General features: G+C 39.7%; 1 protein-coding gene across 2 annotated transcripts in view; it reads left to right on the top strand.

Annotated features, from left to right (window-relative positions):
- Positions 1–22,968, top strand: part of GABBR2 (gamma-aminobutyric acid type B receptor subunit 2) — a 510,446-nt gene that overhangs the window by 203,192 nt on the left and 284,286 nt on the right. The gene's annotated exons all lie outside the window — the stretch shown is intronic.

Here is a 22,968-nt window from a genome sequence, read left to right as displayed (position 1 = left end):
AAATTACTTTCTAAACACTTTCATAGCTTGGAAAATGGTTCCAAATTGTGGCTGATAAAAATCAATCTTGTTGCAGATCAGTAGAATAGTTTGAGCTACTGACCTGTATCAAAACTACTTGACACATCAACCAGACATTTCCTCTTTCCAAATCTCATGCTTTAGGTCTTGCACCAAAAAAACCCTTCAAATTGACACCACCGTTATTTTCCAAGGCAGTTTAGACATACCTATGGATTATAGGAGCATTCTGAAACCTAAACTATTACTCTAAAGCACAAGGCATGACTTTAAATCTGAGTTAGCTATATCTGAAGATGTCCAATATCTGTTTGGGGTAACTATATGCAGGACATCAGCAATGTTTGTAGTGTTTTAGGAGTTCACAGAATTCCAGAATGGTTGAGGTTGGAAGGGACCTCTGGAAGTCATCTGGTCCAAACCCCCTGCTCAAGCAGGGACACCTAGAGCCAGTTGCCCAGGACCATGTCCAGACAGCCATTTAGTATCTCCACAGATGGAGACTCCACAGCCTCCCTGGGCAACCTGTGCCAATGCTTGGTGACCCTCACAGTTAAAAAATGTTTCCTGATGTTCAGATGGAACTTCCTATGTTTCGGTTTACACCCATTGCCTCTGGTCCTGTCACTGGGCACCACTGAAAAAAAACCTGGCTCCATCCTCTTTACCCCTTCCTTCAGGTATTTATATACATTGATGAGATTCTCCCCTGAGCCTTCTCTTCTCCAGGTTGAAGAGTCCCAAATCTCTCAGCCTTTCCTCATAGGAGGTACACTCCAGTGCCTTGATCACCTTTGTGGCTATTTGCTGGACTCTCTCCAGTGTGTCCATGTCTCTTGTATTGAGGAGCCCAGAACCGGACCTGGCACTCTATGTATAAGCTCACCAGTGCTGAGTAGAGGGGAAGGATCACCTCCCTTGCCCTGCTGTGGCAACACTCCTCCTCATGCAGCCCAGATACCATTAGCCTTCTTTTCCACAAGGGCACACTGCTGGCTCATGTTCAACTTGGTGTCTACCAGGTCCTTTTCTGCCAAGCTACTTTCCAGCTGGTCAGCCCCCAGCATGTATTGGTGCATGGTGTTGTTCCTCCCCAGCTCAGGACTTTGCATGTTTCCTTGTTGAACTGCATGAGGTTCCTGTGAGCCCATTTCTCCAGCCTGTTGAGGTCCCTCTGGATGGCAGCACAACCCTCTGGTGTATCAGCCACTCCTCCCAGTTTTGTGTCCTCAGCAAACTTGCTGAAGGTACACTCTGCCCTATCCTCCAGACCATTAATGAAGACGTTGAAGAGAACTGGACCCAGTGTTGACCCCTGGGGTACACTGCTAACTACTGGCCTCCAGCTAGACTCCATGCCACTGATCATCACCCTCTGAGCCCGGCCATTCAGTCAGTTTTCAATCCACCTCACTGTCTGCTTGTCCAGCTCATACTCCATTAGCTTCTCTATGAGAATCTTATGGGACAATGTCAAAAGCCTTGCTGAAGTCTAGGTAGACAATATGCTCCCAAGGATTGATGTGAGGCTGACTGGCCTGTAGTTCCCTGACATTTGCTTTCCTCTAGTCTTCAGGCACTTCTCCCAGTCACCATGATTGTTCAAAGATTATTGACCCACTACAGTATCACCCATATTGGTGTGCTCAGTAATTGTTACCCATAAGCTCTCATCCATACCTAGGAAGAGCTCCATATACGCCAACTGTTCTCACTCATAAAGGGCAACTCCTCCTCCTCATCTTCCTAGCCTCCTTCCTAAAGGGCCTGTATCCCTCCATTGCAGTACTGCAGTTATGTGATCCATCCCACCTCATCTGTTAGCCCAACAGAATCCTAGCCCTGCAACTGCACACAGATATCTAAGTCACCATGTTTATTCTCCATGCATTAGTGTACGGGCACTTCAGAGAGGCATCCCAGCATGCTGATTTCCCAAAAAGGATTTGGGAGATTTCTCCATAATGGTGCCTTGTAGGCACGTCCTTGCTTGCATGCAGATGCTGGAGGTGACCCTGTTAAGCCTTGTTTTGTTGATTTTGTGATCCGTTTTGGTTGCATCACTCCAGACCTTTTGTTCATCAACCCTCCCTGTCCATCACTCCCTCACAGGGGTGCTGTTAACTCTCTCCTCTGTCATTCCTAGTTTAAAGTACCTCTTTACCAGGTCAGCCATTCTACTGGCAAAGATACCTTTGCCCCACTTAATGAGAAGAATCCCATCACTCTCAAGCAAATGTTGATCCTCAAACAGGGTCCCATAGTTGTAGAAACTAAAATCCTATTGCTAAGACCAGCTCCACAACCAGTTGTGGACGTGTATTATCAGCCTCCTCCTCACAGCCTCTCCCCTCACTGGCAGTAGGAAGGTGAACACCACCTGGGCCCCCATGCCCCTGACTATTGCCCCCAGAACTCTGAAGTCACTTTTGATATTCTCCAGGCAGCATCATTGGTGCCCACGTCAAAGAACAGCAGGGCTAATAGTCAGAGGGTCAGACAAGCTTTGGCACTTTCTCCACAACAACCTGGATCCAGGTCCCCAGCAAGCAGGAAACCTCTCTAGATGATAGGTTAGGTCCACAGATGGGTGCCTCTGTTCTCCGCAGCAAGGAGCCATGCATTACTATTTCTTGCCACTTCTTCCTGGTGGTCTTGCGTGGTTTAGGGTCAGTTGACCCAGATGCTTTACTTGAAAGCACATCTGGCTCCTCTTCAGCTTTGAGGGTGGTGAGTCTCTTTCATAGTTGTAAGCCTTTAAGTGGAGCAGGAGCCTTCCTCTTGGTGCCAGAGGTCACCAACTTGGGATGGATGCTGCCTGCACCTCCACTGCAGCTTGGGGTCCAGGGCTATTCAAACTGTAGTGTCTCCAAGAAGACCCCATCTCTCTCCCTTTCATCTTCTCTGATCTTCTGCAGCCCAATGATTTTCTCCTGTAACTCTTCTACTTGGTGACACAGCCCCTCAGAGACAGCACACTTCCTGCAGGACAGAGGTCCATCTCTCCTGGTATCAGGGAGAGGCTCCAGGCACTCTGTGCATGCTGGAACTTGGAGGGCTGCATCCACCATCCAAAGCACCATGTGGGTTGAAGCCTCTACCCTTGCAGGGTCAGCTGCTCCAAAACCTGCTGGGAAACTGCTCTGTGGTGTGTCACTACCGTACCTGAGACTGTTTATGCTGGTTTGAACACAGGGGGGGGTGGGGGGGTGGGTGGGGGGGTGTGGGTGGGTGTGTGTCTCTTCCATCTCCCCTTTCTTCTTTGCACCCTTCTACTCAAGCTGCTGTGCTGTTGGCTGCCTCCAGGTGCTATGCTCTGGGCCTGGCTCTTATATAGGCCTCTCCTGAGTACCAGCTGAAAGGGTTCTTGACCCTCTGTAATTAGAAGGCAGCTGCAACAAAGGCTCCAGGCACCTTGGGTCAAGGGCATCTGATTGTGCTCATTAGGAGTTGCTAGAGCTTCCTTGGGCCCACACCCTGACAGCAGCAGGCACCCTCAAGTTTCTCAGAGGGTTCCCAGGAGTTCCCTGATGATCCTGGACCTTGTCCCCAGAGGATCCCAAAGCAAAGCCCAGAGACTGCTACACAGACTGCTATGTCTGCATGGGACATAGGAATAGCGAAGTCTTGAAGGAAAGAATAAACAGGGAGGCAGAGGGCAGAAAAGATAAATCACAATGTAGTTTTATCAAAGGAAGATTATGCCAGAGATGGTAAGATAATTGATTTCTTAGAACTACTAGAGTGGATTTTAATGCTTAGCTGAAATCTAAGTTGGTTGGTACAGTGCCCTGCAGGACCTGGGTGGAACAGAGATGGTAGGATGGGTGCAGGGAGTTCTAAGGCAGTTCAGGAGCACAGCCAGAGGGAAGACTGCAGCAAATAGTATTAGAAGGATAATTCTCAGGATAGAGAAGTTGACAGTGACTTTTTTTTTAAAGGAATAGCCCTGGGACCAATTGTTTTCAGTGTATTAATTCATTACTTTGGGGAGAACAACGTATAAATTTGTGAAAGTGGTAGATGACACAGGGAATAAAGAAATTCCAATAACAAGAAGAAACAAATCATCATAAAGGATGGTCTGTATGATCTTGTTAACAGGAATCAGAAAATGAAGTGTATAACTTCACATGTGGTAGGCTTTACGTGTGGTAAGCTTCCTAGAATTTCCAGGATTTTAATTTAACAGATCCCAGCTGTTGCAGGATCCTAAGACATTGGTGATGCTTTCAAATTCTCTCCCTTTTAAACTCTCTTCCTTTGGAACATTATGTCTGCAGCCTTTAAAAATATTACATTAATATTAATTAAAATATTAAAATATTAATATTACAGATTTAAGGTTTGGTTCTGGAAAGTGTTTTGCAGCCTACAGCATATGAAGAGACTTCCCATGTGTGGATTTTTTGAATCTATGTATCAACTGTTTGGTTGTCCCAGGCAGTCCCTTTCAGTGATAAGTTCTTGTGGATTTTAGACACACTCCATTCTTAAGAATCTCCTTTCCCTGTTCTTTCCTAGATTTAATCAAACAGAATTGTATCCGTGAGCTCCTTCTGCAAGTGAAGATTTTCAATTTGTTTAATCAGTGTTCCATCACTTTGTGGAGAACTTATTTAATAAAAATATATTTTTTTCTTTTTGTTAGAAAATACAGAATTAATCAAACTCTGATGATTATTGAAAATGTTATGATAATAATCATACTGTTATGATATTGAAGATACACTTGAAGATGTTATAAGTTCATTATGAACAATTTTTGCCAAATACCTCTTTTTTAGTCCAGATCAGACAATCTACTTGGACATTGTATTAGTACTACCTGGCTGAATGAATGCATGAGTGCTTCTAGCATACACATTTCTAAACTTTGAATGCAGTCAATACAATTAAAGAGAACTTGAGACAAGCCTTTCTGTAAATGTCAAAAGCTCAATTGCATACATGTCAAACAGGAGTTAAATTCACTAAAAATGTTATTGCAGTGGCTGTCTCAGCTCCATCTCCAGAGGTCTTTGCAATTGCTTTGACACTAGAGGAAGCTTTAAGGAGCCTCATAAAGCTAGGTCTGTAAAAGTATTTAGGCTCCTTGTCCCTAGCTCCAAGACCTGTGGAGTTTAGTTGTTCTTCCTCCTTACACAGTTGACGGAGTAGTGGATAAATCATTTTTGGATGCATCCTCAAAACCAGAGTCAAAGATGACAGCACACAGACCAAGGAATTAGCAAAGGTAGCCAAGAGTCAGCACTAAGATTTCCGTGTATTATAAATCCTGCCACTTTCCAGGGAGTTAAAGCCTTCCTTTGGGGCTACAGAAATGTGCATCTGTACATGCAGGATTCACATCCCTGAATCATTTTCTGGACCCCTGAGTGCTACCGTCTGTACTTCAAAGGCTGAATGGAGGTCAGTCCTTTCTCTCAGAAAGCTACTTCGGCAGATGATGATATTTCTGCCTTAGCTTCCCTTTCAAGAACACACCAAGGAAGTGGAAATTCTCTTTTCTGTTCCCTTCTCTTTGAATCCTCTGAAAGGAATTCCAGCTCACATCAGCCCACTGCCAGGACGGAGCCCTAATCAGCAGAGTGACAGACATCTACATCCTTTTCTGGCAATAACTCCAAGTACTTTCGCTAGTGTAATAAATGGGAGCACAGCCCATTCCATAAGGGTACGGTGTAGGTGGAAAACAAGGAATGTGTCCAGATACTCTTAAACAGATGCATAACAAGAAATGCTTATATTTGCTCTGCACTGCTCTGAGGGAGGAAGGTGGGTGGTGAATTCCTGTACTTCATTCTGCAAATTACACATGTACTAAGGGGAGGAGGATTACAGAACAGAATTAGATAGTGTTGTAGAGAATATTTAACTTATAAAACTTTTTTTAAGGTTCAGCCTGACGTTGAGCTGGCAATTGTTTGGATGATGAGAAATGAGCAGATGTTGGTCTTTCTTCTGCAGAGACCATTCTAGTAATTCCGTACATATGCACAGTCAGTAATGTGGCATGAGCAGGAGTGTCTTTACTGTGCCTTTTTTTGCAGCATAGAGACATAGTGGAGATTTGTTCTGACACATTTTGCATCCCCAATCTAAATAGGGATTGCTAAGAGAAACTAAAACTGCACCATGAGGGACAAAACGATATAAGGCATTAGCAGGTCCTAATGGGCAGGACAAAGCTTCCTTAATAATACTCTGTGATCAAGTGCAACTTGCCAGACAGAACAAACAGGTATCAAGGACTGGGGGAAGCTGTTAAGCCATTTCATTTGCATACCCTAGGATGCAGTTGCCTTTCCTAATAAGTCAATAAACAAGAGTATTTAGAAAAATACATTACTCAAAGTGTCTGTGTGGGAAGCAGGAGGCTATGGCTTTGCAGTTATCAGGAGTGGTACTTTGCATGGTGATTGCTGAAACCACGGCTTCCTACAGAAGCAAGGATCCATCCGTAAAACAAACCTCCTATTCAATATAGAACCATATTCTCCCACAGTTCCTCTTGCCTTCAAGCACAAGACACAAAAAACTGCTTGTTTGCAGTCACTAAGAAGAAAGCAGGAACGTTTTCCCTAGACCTTACTTGGCCCACTTCCCCCCCTTGTTTTGTGCTGAACTGCTCTGAATCTTGTCGTGCCTCCAGTTTGAAAACTTCCCTTCTGTGATCCTTCTGCCTGTTGAGGTCGCATGTAGTAGAGGTATGGTCTACTGTATCCTTCATCTATCTAAATTGATTCTGTGTATGAGATACTAATTTTAAACAGAATGGGATTGCAGAATCCAGCTGCAGCAACTTTATCAATGAAAAGTGTATCCTTTCATTTCCTCCAAGTAATTTTCATCGTTGCCCAGCTTCATCAAGATGTCCACATGTCTTTTCAAGATGTCCTCTCTCTCTAAGACTGTAAAACAACAATTTATATCAGCATTAAAATCACTAGTTGGAAGAGAGGAAAATCTGTTTAAAAGTGCTTAGAACAAATTATATAAATCTGCATTTTTACTATAGGGTTTTGTATCCAGTTCTGACAATCACAGTAAGAATTCATAAGAGTTCAGAAACCCCTAGGCTAGCACTGATCCAAATTGCCATGCTCATGCAGTGTGTTGCTTGTGAAGTTCCCAGCTCTGATATATTTCTTTGGCTGTACTGAAAAATTATACTCCTCGCAGTACCAGAGATTGTAGGGCTGTCTGCATCACATTGAAATGGTATGCCCTGGAGAAGGAGAGGAGGGAAATATATGAATTATCTTTTGATTATGATATGCTGCTGTGTAGCCTTCAGCTCTTATTTTGATTTCCAGTCATTTTCCTCACTTTAGCTTTATTTGTTTAATTTCAGCCTGTATGATGTTCTGATGTACTAGCAAACTAATTTGCCTACAGCCTAGTAAAAATCTCATTTTTTGCCTCTGTCAGGTCTAATGATTGCAAAAGTATTTAGTCTTGCACTGGTGGAACAGACAAGTGCTCCGTGTTACCCTTGTCAGTCTTCTGCAATTGGTCCCGAGGTCTGCCCTCAGACCAGCTTCGCTTTGCTTGTCCAGATTGCTGAAATGAAAAACCATGGTATTTGCTATGAAGGTTTCTGTGATAGATTCTGTCACCCGTGGTTTCATGGATGCTTTTGTTTATATGAATATTAGACGCTTTAGGACAAATGCTTGTCAAAGGCAAAAAGCAAGAACTTGTCAACACGCTTTTAGTTGTTTTTAGCTGTTCTCTTCTCTTGGAATTACTTATCCTTTGTGCAGCTCTACAAATACAAAACTAAAGAAATCCCCCCACCTAGACTGCCTTGTTTAGCTTAAACTTTGTGTCCTTAAAATTCTTTGCATAACTTGTTTGTTTCGTTTTTTCCATATAAAATACTTGCCATCAATTTCTTAAATTTACCTCTGATCGAGCCTTTCTTTCTCAGGCAGGATTCCTGTTTATTCTTGAACAATACCCTCAGGCAAATTTTTAACTACAAAACTAGGTAAAGATTGATTCTGAATAGGCTTGGTAAAACAGACTTTTTTCCGTCATTCTTATAAAAGGACTAGATTCTGATTTGGTCCTCTTAAATGTTCACTGTACTAAAGGTGTGTGACCCATGTAAAGCCTCAGATTTACTGATGAGCTGAGACTATGCTAGCATAACTGACTACTCAAGGCCAGAATGCACCCTTTGCTCACAGGAATTGCTCTGTGTTTGGGATTAATTGTGTGTGATGTTAGCCACCTAAACAGCAGTGTCTCGCCTAAGCTAATCATTTAAGTTACCTTTATAGCCCATGGGCACCTCTCACACCAAGTTGAGGTGTCTCAATAGAAAAAAATCGATGATACTGCCCAGATTCCTACTGCTTTCCGTTGGCTAACTTAAACGAGGAACCACAGGGGAGGGAGATTATGACCCACGGTTGAATGAGATAATGGTAGGCAGGGGTCAAAAGTACAGGGTGCAGGGTGATGGGAACAAGAGAGACTTCAGGAACAATAAAGCAGGGTGAAGGGACACCATACACAAATGCATACAGCCTGGGAAACAAGCAGGAGGAACCTGAGCAGCATGTGCAGTCACCAAACTCCATCACTGGAATAGCTGAGAGACAGTGGGAGAATTTACATGGCTGCTCTGCTGCAATGGATGGATGCAAGCTCAACAGGAAACACAGGCAAAGAATGAGGAGGATTGGGCTGCCCTATATTGTGATGGAGCAGCTTGGACACATACATCTCTTCTACGGGAGAGATGACAGTATGGCTGAGAGTTTGGCAGAATCAGAGGAGAGGCCAGTAAGGGTGACGCTATGGTGTGAGTTTGTTACCACCCAGTCAGGATAAGGAATTGGACAAAGTCATCTCTAAGCAACTCGAGGAAAATATTTTCCACAAATACAGTGTTGTTCCTTGCAGGAAAGGCAATATTTAATTCTTCTGATTTCATTCCAATGAAGGAGGAGTCCAGGGAGAAACCACCGTAAAGCTGATAGTGAAGTAGTCTGGCTCCAAGCACTCAGAACCTGTAGGATCCGTGCTATAACATGCTTAGGAGTAAGGGGGAAAGCTAAACACCCCATTCACCTTCAGGAACGGGCAGATAACACCAATTCCATAACTTCTGAACACAACAGGACACGAGTATCAACATTTAATCTGTCTTTTCCAAATGCTAGCCTCTTAGCCCTTCCTCTAACCTCCCTTGTCTATAGTCCCTTACTGAAAAATACAGTAGAGTATTGCTATGTTGTGACAGCTATTCTCATTGATTGGAGTTTAGTGACAGTAATCAAAGTCAATAAACCAGGCAGTTTTGGCTGAAATATGGAACGCACTGGGATTTGAATACTAGCTTAACATATTTGCATAAGAAGAAAAGGGTTAAATGCAATTAAATGGATTAATTTTCATTTCTGTTGTGGAAATATCACTTCTGCTGAATGAATGTTTAGCAGTGTGTGCTAATTCATAATGAAGTGATTTACATTTACTAGAAATCCAAGTAACCTTAAACAAGGCTCCCAGATCCTCTGATACTATGGTAGAAATTCTATGTCAATTTAAAATAAAACTGTGGACTAGTACTGAATGCACGTACTTTTTCAATTATCAGTATGAAAGACCTCTTTCCTGTAAAATTTAATGTAAGAATGAAAGACAAGAAAGGAAAAATAATGCAAGTATTTTCAGATGTACGCAGTATGGATGTTTGCATTTCAGTCAGGAATGCAAGGAAGGAAAACATTCTTAGCTGTAGTTAGGCCTATCTGCAAACTTTTATCTGTGAAAAAAAAGAAAGCTAAATACAATTACTTGATAACCAAATGCTAAACTCTATGGGACCTGAGATTTCAAGTGTGATCCTGAGAATATATCTGCAATAAAAAGTAAAAGTTCTCACCTGTCTCCAAGACAGAAAGGGCTTTCAAAAAGGATTTTGTTTATTAAGGCTGAGATTCCGTCAACCTCCATTACATGGTTTTGATGCAGTACTTTCTGACTAAAGCATTATGCCCTCTATTTTGCGGGAGTTCAGACTGAATGATTGATACATTTCCTTCCGGCGTTAAAAACTTGGTATTTTTCTTTAAAAAGCCTGTTACATACCAGTCAATCTTAATACAGTGTTGTGTAGTAGAACGTAAAAATCTTTCCCTGAGCTTTTATTGCTGAGCATGACATCATATGGTATGGAATATCCCTCTGGTCAGTTTGGGTCAACTGTTCCAGCTGTGTCCCCTCCCAGCACCTTACCTATCCCCAGCCTACTGACTTTTGGGGGGCAGGTGGGAGAGAGAAAGCCTTGACAGCGTGTAAGCACTGTTTAGCAATAGCCAAAACACTGGTGGGTTATCATGGCTGTTTTAGCCACAAATGCACAGCACAGTACTACACAGGCCGCTGTGAAGAAAGTTGGCTTCATAACTTCATTCCAGCCAGACCCAGTACATCACGTTACTGCTTTGTGCTCAGGTTCCTGCCAGTGAAATGGAAGTCATGAGTGTTTTTCGTCCATAGATCTTAAATAGTTAAAAAGAACTTGATATTTTTGTTATCTACAGGTATTTATTCTCATTTTGTCAACATAGACACTGAAGTGCAAATAAATGAAGAGTATCTTTTGGAGTGGGGGTTAGAGTGGATGCCAGTAAGAAGTTCAAAATATGAAAGCTTGATTATATCTTTAGCATGAAATCATTGTCCCATAGTCAAAACCCAGATATTTTCTTGGTTTGCTAAAGAAAAATGCTACAGAATCTAATTGATATATGTATAATCCTGTTGTTTCCCATGGATTCATGCTCAAGAACACCAGAAGGCTGGGAAATTTACTATATTCTTTGTCACTGTCCTAATGGCTAGCGATACACATTAAAAAATGTGTCTTATTTCATCTTTAACTTCCAGTCACTATATTTTATGTATTTTTGTCTGCTAGATTAAAGAGATTGGAGTTAGAAAATCTCCTTAAGTAGGTAATTTATCATGTACAGACTGTATCATCATGATTCAGTTCTGTCTTAATCCATTTTAGAGCTCATTTACTCTCTTACTGTACAGTCTATTTCCAAATTGCAAATCAATCTTACGGTTTTCCCTAAATTTTGAGTTTTTTCTTGGCATTGCTTTTAGTGGAAAAACTGGATAGAATTGGCTATCTCTAGTCTTGGGAGAGGAGTGTATAAGGACTCTAGGTACTTTAAGCATATGTCTTTTTTATAAGCATATGTCTTGAAGTGTATGTCTTTTTGCAGGTGGGCACAGATTGCCTTCAGTCCCTGCTGCAATCCGGATAGATGCTGGCAAACTCTGAGCTGTGCACAGCTAGCTGCGAGCAGGGCTAAGGATCCCATAGAGCAGTGGTCTCCAAATGGGGGTATCTGCACCCTAGGGGGTGAGCAAGACGATCTGTTGCGGTGCAGGAAGAAAATAGTTGAACTTCCATTTATATTTATTTTTATCTAAAAAAAAGGAAGAAATTAAGCTTTACTAATATTTAATATACAGATTGACACTGGTGCATTTAGTCGGTCCATATGTCAGATGGTCATGTAGGGTTCATGAGGTGCCTGAGGGAAGCGAGTACTCCACAATGCGGAGGGGTTGACAGTGGCATCCTCACTCGTTCGTTCACTTTCAGCGTATTGCCATGTGTTACAGTTTACATGTGCCCAGTTAAGTGGATTTATGGATTATATTACCTAGTTTTTACTAAACTACAAAATGGACAAGTGGCTTAAAAAGATTCCTGCAAAGAAACCGCAGATTGAAGATAATACTGATAATGCTAGCACAAACGAACAAGAAGAAAATGGCAGAGCTGACACTTCTCCTACTGCTAGTATGAGCTCTTCATCAGACACATTACGGGTATAAACAATGACAAGCTGACCAGACCTCACCAGAAGTCAGCCAAAAAAAAAAAAGCAAAATTATCAAGACGACTATTTGAAATATGGATTTATACCTACTGTTGCTAATGATGAACCTCGCTCTAAGTGTATACTGTGCCTTGAGACATTAGTTATTGATAGTGTATGAAGCCATCATGATTAGAAAGACATTTAAAAATTAAGCATCCAGAACACGAAGACAAACCTCTACAATTTTTTCAGCGATGTTTAAAGTCATGTGATACTCAGTCCAGTACTTTACATAACTAAACGTAATGATAAATGTTTAAAAGCATCTTCTGAGGTTTCTTACTTAATAGCAAAAGACAAAAAGCCGCATACCATTGGGGAAACACCTGTTCTTCCTGCTGCGGTAAAAATAACACACGGAAAACAATATGGCGACAAACTGTAGTCCATTCCTTTGTCAGCAAATACTGTAGGAAGATGCACAGGAGAGTTGAAGAGTTGCTGAAGAGATGAAGAAACAGATATTAGAACAAATCACGCAGTGTGGGAGGCTTGATGGAGCTCGGTGAAAGTACAGATGTTTCTAACATGTCTCAGCTTATGGTATTTTCTGGATTCTGCCTCAATAATGAAACAGATAAAGAAGTATTTTTTTTGTGAGCCACTAAAGGAAAAATGTACTGCAGAAGATACATTCTTGACAGTAAAAGACTTCTTTAATAAGAGAAATGTTTTATGGAAAAACTGTGTAAGTGTAACCACTAATGGAGCAGCTGGGAAAAAAAATGTATTCCAGAGTAAGGTTACAGAGCTAGCATCCCACATGAAATTCCTTCGCTGTGTCAGTCATAGGCAAGCTCTTGCAGCAAAGAAGCTGGAGCCAAAAGTGCATGAAGTGCTGCAGGGTGCCATCCATGTGGTTAATTTTATTTTAAAAAAAGGACCTTGAAACAGTTGAATATTTACAATACTCGGTAATGAGATGGGGAGTGACCACAAAAATCTTTTGTACCCCACAGAGGTTCACTAGTTTTCTTATGGTGAAGTGCTTAAAAAAATTGTCGAACTTGAAGATGTTACACATTTTTCTTTTACAAAAAGACAAGTGTTCCAAACTTGCTGAAACTATTGAAATAAACAGGACTTAGAACCAGACCTTCAAATTGCCGTATCACTGTTAAACCACGAGTTTAAAAAAAAATGAAGGCTATTCAATCACATTGCTTTAGTGAGAGCAAGAAGGGGCTTTTTATACCTCTAATAAATAAAATAATTTTTAAAATATTATTTAATCTTTATCTCATCCTTTTTAATTTCTATTTTTTATTTATTTTTTATAATAAGCAAAATATATTAGTACAGTAGCAAGAACATGTATGCAATTTATAAATAAATAAATATACATGCATTTGGGATGCTTGCTCAACATTTTTTTACTGATAGGGGTGCATGATCAAAAAAGTTTGGAGACCACTGCCATAGAGTCAGAGCGTGTTTGCTTAGTTCCCTGCTGCATCTCATTGTGGTTACATAGGTTGAAGTTCCTGCTGGTTGCCTAAAAGAATGGGCAGAGCACATTCATATCTGTCTGAAAAATACCTTGGGAATGCCCACAGTAGACCAGAAACTCCAGCACAATGCTTTTTGTCTGTCTTCTCTAACGAGGTTGTTGCCACCTCTTTACACTATTAATAAAGCCAAGAAAATCCATTAACCCTTTTTGTTAGAGCCCTAACATGAGAAACTATGTTTATGCGCCATAAATTTTATAGAGGTTCACAGTAAGGGCTCCACCCTTTACGTGATCCAAGTACCCCCTGAATCCAGCATAGCTTCTTCGGGGGAAGTTGCTCTGCTTCTGGGTATCATTGTTTTCACTAGGATAAATAGCCTTAGTAGAAAGCCCCATTCAATTTCTGTAGGTTCTTTTCACACCATGCCACTCTATGAAGACCCTTGCATGCCACTTCCCCTTGTAAAGCTGAAAATTAATCTGTTAAGCTCTATTACATAGCAGTTTGGAGAAATGATTGGAAACTAAGAGATGCACTGCATTATAAGATATTCTCACTTTCTTCATTTCTCTTCTCCTTTAGAACCATACTTGGAAGGATCACATCCTCTGGTGACCTAGGGAGTCAGGGCGGGGAGAGAGGGGGGGAGGAAGAGGGAGGATTCCCCTCCTCCTTTCTCTATTATACTTTTTTAGACCCAAATGTCAGTAGTAACTCTTGTGTTCCCCTTATTTTGGTGTGCTCTTATAATGTGGAGGAGAATCTGGTTCCATGTCAATGGCTTGACATTTATTCACACAAATTAGTGATGAATGGTCAGTAGAAATGGTGAAATGTCTCCTGTAGAGATATTATGGTGGTTTCTTAAAAGCTCTCATACCACCTACACTTCTGGCATTTTGGAGCGCCCCTAGTTTTATGGAAACAAGCTTCTCCAGATATTATCCACCAAAATCTCTGAGCATTAAAATTAATCAATAGGTGAAATTTTAAAGAAATATTCAGATTGCAGGATCAACAATTCTAAAGTTAAATATGCCTGCACAGGTTGAAGAGAAATGCTCTGTAGAAAGAAGAACCTCATCTAAACAAAATGAATGCCTTTCTCCTGACGCCCAGTCCAGTCCAGCTTCTTCTTGCCAGAACAGAGTTTGCTTGTATAGGCTACAGGGATTATTCCCTGTGCTTCTAGGCCTCTTTCTTGTTTAAAGGAGGGAGATTACTGTCACAGGATATTAATGTCATATCTTTTTTAAAAAAATGCTAAATGGTACTATCTTTCAGACCAATTAAAAACACATAACAAATGGCATGGAATGTACTTAAAACTCAGAAATAGATAGAAGTATTTTTAAGGGGATTGTCCAGTTCTGGTGAAGTCTAATGCATAAGCCTTAATGATGCCATGTGTATTCTCTCCTCCCTGAGCGCGCTAAAATAAAGCATTACATATGCTTATGAAGGTACAGAACATTTTTTCATGCCAGATTGTTGTTAGTTCTTGTGGGGATACAGAAGGGTAAAGTCTGATTTCAGGTGTTCTGTGAATTCCAGGCACAATCCGTAATGTTAAAATGAAAAGGGCAGCGACAATAAAAAGTATTAGCACATATGGTCAAGGAGATGATCGCCAGTCCGTAACAAACAGACATAATTTTCACCACCTGAAGTTGCCAACAAGTTGCCCAAAGACACAGAATGAAACTGCTTGCTTAATTTGCAGCGTAAAACACTTCAAGTAATTCTCAGGTAACCTAGAAGATTTTGTCTTCTGGTTTCCATACTGAATTAGGGACTTCATCTCAGACAGTACTGATAAACTGCTTATATTTTTGTATCATTTTCCAGTCATGGATAAAATTTGCTTTACTTTCTTAAACCCAATAGCTTGTGTTAATGTGAGCCTGAAGAATTCCTCTGTAGGAAAGAGAATGTGAAGCCAATGAAATGAAAAGATGCCACCATGGTTTTTTTAACTAACTTGCTGTAAGAAAAAGTGCAACCACAGTAAGGCTGCTTAAGACAATATGCCAAGATGCAGCATAATGCCTATTCAGAATCCCATTCAGAATAACATAAAATAACATGCAGAATTTATTTATAAAGGACTTGATATAAGATATACCAAGATTTTTTGTGATTTAAAAAACCTCAGGAAAAGATATTGGAAGCAAGAAATTTCAGAACATAGAAGTCTGCAAAAGGAGAAGAGAAAGAGCAAGAGCAATTATCGAAGGCATTAAAGGGTTCAAAAAGATATGTACAAGAGCCAGGGGAAAATGTTTTTTCTAGAAGGACTTTTCACAGGTAACTGGAGTACAGCTTCAGCTGACAATTGAAATCTCAGTGGAGGAAGTATGTGAATCAAACTGAGACGCTCAAGTACAGTAAATTATCACCACCATATGGTATCCTTCGGAGGATTCTGAAGTAAATAAAGTGTGAAATAACAGTCATGTACCATTGCGGGGAATGTTGCTGCAAGGTTTTCTTCAATATTCAAAAAAACGTTAATATAGCTTCTGTATTTTCTTGAAACTTGGCGGACAAAGGGATAATCCCCAAACTCTGAAATAATGTTTAATCATCTAGTAGTCCTAGAAAATATGGTGAAAATGCTCTAATAGAGCCACTACTTTATCTTGCTTTACCTTACTTTAACTTAGATTAAAAAGTGAATGTAATCTAAAGTTAGCATAGCATATATTAACTGGATTAATTTAACTAGCATGGGTTAACTGAGCTATTAACTAGCTTGCCTATCTAAATTCCTGCTTTCCAAAAAGAATGTGATTATGGCTTCTGCACACTTTTAAGTTGCTTGGGTTTTTTTAATAGAAGTGGTTACTCTCCAAAGCCTTCAGCAGAGGACAGTCATGTCTCTCATGATGAATTTGGGAGAATCAGCAATGTGATAGATGACAGCGCCATTATTAGTTCCTAGGGGGAAGGAGAGAGGGAGAGAAAGAAAGTTTAGAAGCAAAAATAGTAGTTTAGTCTGTAACTTGCTTCTCCCCAGGTGACAGCAACCACTGTAGCTCACCTTATGCCAGAAAGTGCCATCTAAACATCAACTATTTTTTCTGTTGCAGACTTTTAGCAACTTTCTCTCTCACTCCTTTAAGCAGCTTTGAACTTCAACTTGCCACTACTTACAAGGGGCAGGGGGACAACTTCTTGGGCTTCCCTGAAGAGCGCAATTTGATTTTGTATCAAGTGCACAGCACCTTTTCAAAATACATTTAAGTAGTTAAGAGTTGATATTGTATGCCTGGTTGTGTTTTATTAGTCTTGAGTTTGCTAGCTTTATTTTTCATTTTATCCTTTTTCCTGAGGCAATGGGTGGCATTATCATGCTAACTAAATGTTAGATATCATTAATTTTGCACACATGATCCAATTCCACTTTGTGTGCCTTTCTGACATTTTCCAAGATTGCTTCTCCTCTTTTCGGTTTGGAAACAGACAGTGACATCAAGACATTTCTTCAGGAAGCATTCACAAATAGGTAGACTCAAGTGCAGTTTCCTACAATGATTAATAGTTGGCAGAATAATAACAGGGCAGAATCTGACCATTGCTGTCCTTATCTAGTAGCAACAGCAGTCAAAGGTGGGTGCATGAGCCACCATACAACTCCTACATGGCTGCTGCTTCCTTCTACGGGGATAGCTTTCACAGAAATTAGTGCTTTAGTGTTCTTAAGGTTAATGTCTCTTCCTCAAAGAGGTTATTAACAACTTTTTATTGAACAAGTCAACAAACTCTTGATTTTAATTGGCAGGTGAGATGGAGAAAAAATTGTGTTGAAGGTACAGCCCTAATTTATTTAAAACCTTAATTGATATTACTGGGTGCACTGATGGTCCAAAAAAGAAAAGAGAAGGACATGGATTGTACTGGTTACTTTTACTTTAGCCAGATCATCGTAGTATCTGGATTTTCAGCTCTTGCTTAGGGCAAATCTTCTGTTGCAGTATGCTTTAAGCCTGTATGAAGGGCATAGACCCTAATACTTTTGTTTTCTGGACTTTTTTTTTTCCTGGCCTGCTTGCTCTGGCATAGAAAATCTTACATATCAATATACTGCTTTAAGAAACAGAAGAGTTTGCAGTTGTTGAAAGTGGTCGAACATCTGTTGTCCTATTCTGTTTCTTTATTAAAAATAATTGTTGATTGTGTATTATCTTCCTGCATATTCTTGTGCTGTCCTGAACAAGAGTTTTATCTTTAGCCAGTAGAATCTGTTTAGTAACTATCAGAATACTAAGGGTGACCTGGTAAGCAGCTCCAATTTCTTAACAAGTCCCTGTTTTTATCTAAGACCCATCTTCACGGAACTATAGTAGTCTCGAGTGGGGCAGCATACTCCATCATGTGTATGCTTGTTCGGTAGAGTCATCAAGCACTCATTCTTAAAGCAGCGTTCTGCCTCAATATTGTCTGCTCCGCAACTGATGAAAATACTTTTTAGGGGATTTCTTTTTCATACAATTAAAGGCTGGACCAACTGCATCATACAAAAGTTTTAATTGTAGCATTAAGTTCTCAATACAGGATGTCGTCAGTTCTTCATGGTTCCTTAACTCCTCAGTTCCTCCAGTACAGATGAGTGAGTGCAAACTCTTGATGCCAACAGTTACAGCCAGATTCACACTCCTGCTTTGGAAGGTCTGAGCTGCTGCTGATTTGCTGGGTCCCACAAACAGAGAGGATGCAAAAGAAAATTGTTTCACAAACTTTTGTGAAATTATTTTGGTTTTCTGCATTATACAAATGAATAAAGCAAAGGTGGTATCTGTCGCAGAGAGCCGATGCTGAAGCGTTTTGACAGAATGATCAGATCAGCAGTGCTTGCATGTGCAGAAGGTGGGCATTTGGGTTTGTAAATCAGTTGTTTCCTCAGATAATAATCCCAGTGATTATAGGAATGGTATTAGTGAGCATCTGAGTATATAAGACAAAAGAAAGTTAATCAGTATGTTATGCTTCTTACTTTAAAGCCTCCAAAAGGTTTTAAAATTATTTTTGAAAATTAAACATTAGTATGAAATTTCAATACATAGCATGGTAAGAAATGCATTACTACTTTAGTGTCATGTATCTTCGGTTCAGTTTCTTCTAACTTTAGTTTCCAAATGGGTTAAAGTTACAATCCTCAGTACAATGCACTACAAAATTCCAGTCTTAAGAAAACAGAAAAGGCACGATTTAATAGACAAGTGCAAGTGAAAAAAGTTCTTTGAATGTAAATGATACACAATGGAGAAAAAGAGGAAACTTCATCTTTTTAAATCTCCTGATTACTTGTCTCTGCTCAGTAATATCACTCCAGTTAGCATCTAATTTAGTTCTCTAATGTAGCAGAACCTGTTTGGGTCAGAAGAGATAGAAGGTAACCTGTATTTTTCCAACGGGAAGGAACATGGGGCTGAAGCATGGTTCATATGGTAAAATTTTCCCATCTATTTATATTAGTATTATCATTCATTGCAACATTATCATGTGATGATCTTATATCCCTGAAATGGTGTCTGTTTTTCCCTTCCACCTGGAAGAAAAAACATAGACTTACAAAGTTTAAACCACAGGGGTTTTTTTTCACAAAGTTCATCTAAACAAAACTGTTTGGAGCAGCGCATTGCCAAGTGGAAAGTAAGTTAATGAAATGCTTTATTAAACTCTTCTCAAATTTTAAGCAAACCTGTCCCTCAACTCCTAAAAAGCCTAAAGCCCAAATACCCCAGTGTATTGCAATGAGGACAACTATTCCCATAGTTCAGGCATAGAACAGAATTAAATCTTAGCTTGATATTGCTGACCTTTCAGCATTTAGGAAGTCTGAGGAATGTGGATTGCTATTTTGGAGGATTATTGAAATAGTAATAATTTCATATCGTCTGTATTCTCACAGGTATGCTTTCTATAATCTCCCCTTCATCAAAATGTCATCCAAGTTTTATATTAGGTAAAGGTTTCTTTCTTTTTAGTTTCCTACTGAGGCTTGTATTCATAGTTTTCAGTTGATAACAACACTTACTCCTGGATACAAAGATTTTCATAAATGTTGACATAGTCCCCTGAGTCTGATGCAATTAAACAATTAATGAATAAATACAGCTTCAGTACAGCAACTGAGCGCATGGTAAAACTTCAAACTTGGCCCAGGTTTTCTGAAAGAAAAAAATCCCAGATAGATAAAGACTTCCAAGCTTTTCACAAAACCCATGGTTTGTACAAACCTCCTCTACCTGCCCAGAAGTAGAAGAAGAACCTGTGTGCTCTCCTTCGGCGGCTGGGTGGTCAGATTGAGAAAGGATGCAGGGAAGTAGCCCACTGCTCTGACCTTGTCCTGAGAACATTTTATGAAGGTAAGGGATCTTTGGAGTTTCTAAGTTTCAGTGGATGCTACCGGTACTGGAACACCATTTTGAGACAGGGTTAGATTTTGAGACCTGGTATTCAGCTACAGTTCAGCTGTCTGTAACTGTCTGTATCTGAGAGTCATCTAAGCTCCATTTATAGTTAATGGAGAAAAGAGAGAGGCACTTCCAGGGTGCAATTCATCTCACCTGTTTTAGACATCTATTTATGGATGAGATGACTCATTCCTTAGAAATGCCCATTTATCTTAACTTTGGCAATATCCGTGTAACACCTTTCCTAGTTAGTGTTGGAATAAAAAAATATTTCATCCATCATGGATGGAGAGACCGTAAATGTGTAAATGTTACTGTTGCTTTCATTCCGCTTAATCAAGAAGGATTTTACATAAAGATGCTTCCTTTTGTAATTATAAATCATAGCTCTTTTGGCACAGATAACATTTTCTTAAACAATATTTAATTATCGTTCATGTTGCTTTGTTCGAATTATCCCTCTCAATGAATTCTGCTCAGAATTGTTTTAGTAAATGGGCTCTTTCTGAGTAATAAACATGTTTGAAATGTGTGTGTATGTAAGAATTACTAATGAGTACTATACATTGTCCACCTGTAATAATGTAATTAGATGTTGAGTCTCTAATTGTTGTGGTTTAACCTCAGTCAGCAACTGAGTACCACACAGCCATTCACTCACTCCTCGCCGCCCCCCCCTACCCCTGGTGGGAAGGGGGAGAGAATTGGAAGAGTAGAAGTGAGAAAAACTCATGGGTTGAGATAAAAACAATTTAATAATTGAAATAAAATAATAATAACAATAGTAATAATAATGTAATAATAATAATAATAATAATAATAATAATAATAATAATAATAATACTACACAAAGCAAGTGATGCCCAGTGCAATTGCTCACCACCTGCCGACCGATGACCAGCCAGTCCCTGAGCAGCGGCCCCCCCGGCCAGCTTTCCCCAGTTTATGTACTGAGCATGACGTCACATGGTATGGAATGTCCCTTGGGCCAGTTTGGGTCAGCTGTCCTGGCTGTGCCCCCTCCCAGCTTCTCACTGGCAGGGCATGAGAAGCTGAGAAGTCCTTGGGTAGCGTAAGCACTGCTCAGCAACAACTAAAACATCGGTGTGTTATCAACATTGTTCTCATCCTAGATCCAAAACACAGCACTGTACCAGCTATTAAGAAGGAAATTAACTCTATTCCTGCCAAAACCAGGACACTAATTTTTGGTTCAGTAATCAAACAGTCTATTTGCTACATGAAAACTACTACAGAAGTGTTTTTGAGGGTGGTGTAATAGTGTGTGCTTCAAAAGAATATAATTATAGTTTTCTAAGCTGTGATTTATTCTTTTTTCTGTGATAGCATGAGACTTTCCATCATGTTCTGTTTTTATTTCCTAATCTAGACCAAATTCACCAATGTAAAGGAGATTTACTATGTATTCTAAGTAGTTTTAAAAAGATTTTTTTATTTCTCTAAGTATTTTTTTGTCTAAACATTTCTCTAAAGCTTGTGAAATTTTATTTGTCAGAAGAAGATCCAGATATATTCTGTATTTTGCATTCTATGAATTACACTCCACACATAATAATATGGAGTGCCTTTGTTTGTCTGCCTCTACATTCCCTCCAAGATAAAGTGGATAAAAATATTTCAGCACTCCGAGTTACTTGAATGCTTGCACCAACTTTCAGTAGTCCTATTACATTCACTTGCTTTAATAAACAAGCATTTCTAATTTCTTGCTTAATTACTTGTGCTTCTGGCATTGGTTTACAAATTATTAAATAATCTATTCTCAGTATGGCCCCTATTGACTTTCATAATACCTGGCATGAAAATTACTGTTGTATAATATTACAGCCTCCAGACCCTTTGCTTTTGTTCTGCTAGCTCTAAGAGTCAAGTCTGATAAACTTGTAGAAGAGTGGTTGTCCTATTTATCTGGAAGCCACCAGAACCAATTGCCTTCAGTTTTGTAGACGGTATCTCACACTAAAGGAACCAGAAGTGTATTTTGTGTATATTTTCTTCTTCAGTTTTGTTCATCAGCGCCCCTGAAATCTTCATGTGAACTGCTGTCATTTCTTATAACATATATCATTAACTTTCAATCCTTGCCTAATATCTTTGGGATCCTTTCTGGCTTTGCAAGTATTATGCATTTTTTCCTGTAAGGAATGTACCATGCCTTTTCCCTCCCTGCTGTGCTACTGAGTTGTGTGTTTACTTGTCTTAGCGTCCAGTCTTACTGAAGAGAGTTTGTTCGGACTGCTCAAAGTCCTGCTGAACCTATTTTGCAGGTCCTTAACATGCTTGTAGATTAAGTGGAATTTAATCTGTTCATACTTTGTCATAGTGCAGATCCCTGTTTCTTTTTCCTAGCTAAATTTTTATTTCACTGTAATATGCTGGCATCTTTGAATACCTGATAGCAAGTCATCCACCTCTTGATAATATGGATTGATTTTATCTTTTTGTTGCAGACAAATCACCTTCTAACTCGAACTGTTTGTAAGTCATCTTAAAAGCCCCTAATAAACACTCCCCCTACCACAAGAACCCGAAATTCCTGTTAATTCTTTTTACACACAACTATTAGGTTTAACATCAGAGTTCATTATTACGTTTAGCTTCTGTGACCAAAAAACATGAGAAGGAAATTTTTCTACTTTAGAAAATTTGGGGGGAAATTAGAGCATTTTATATGTGACTTTATAAAGTTTTATGTTTAAATAGGTATGATCTGTGTGGTAGTCATGCATATGTAGGTTTTATGTGAAGTCGTATTTACCACGTTGACATTCTAGGGAGAAAGGAGGGAAATTAACATTTTTAAACTAGAAGACGTAGTTAAATATATAAAAAATAAAACAATACAATATTCTATTTTTGTTCTATTATTGTTAGTATCATTATTATTACTCTAGTCCGAAACACACAGTCTGAAATGCTCAGGCACTTCTTGCAGGCAAGAGCTACATTGATTGTATTTTTTCCAGGTTAGATCCATGTGCTAGAGTCCTACTTCAGTGAAAAAAGTCGTATTTTTCTTGAAAGCCCATACTGACAGTTTTCCCAAGTAAAAGGCCAATATTCCAGGGTTCCTTCTTCCCTTCCTCTCACCCTGACAACCACACACAATATGTGTTTTTTTAAAAC

Source organism: Aptenodytes patagonicus, chromosome 2 (genome assembly GCF_965638725.1).
Source record: "Aptenodytes patagonicus chromosome 2, bAptPat1.pri.cur, whole genome shotgun sequence".
Taxonomy (NCBI): domain Eukaryota; kingdom Metazoa; phylum Chordata; class Aves; order Sphenisciformes; family Spheniscidae; genus Aptenodytes; species Aptenodytes patagonicus.
This window is presented reverse-complemented; position numbering and strand designations above follow the sequence as displayed.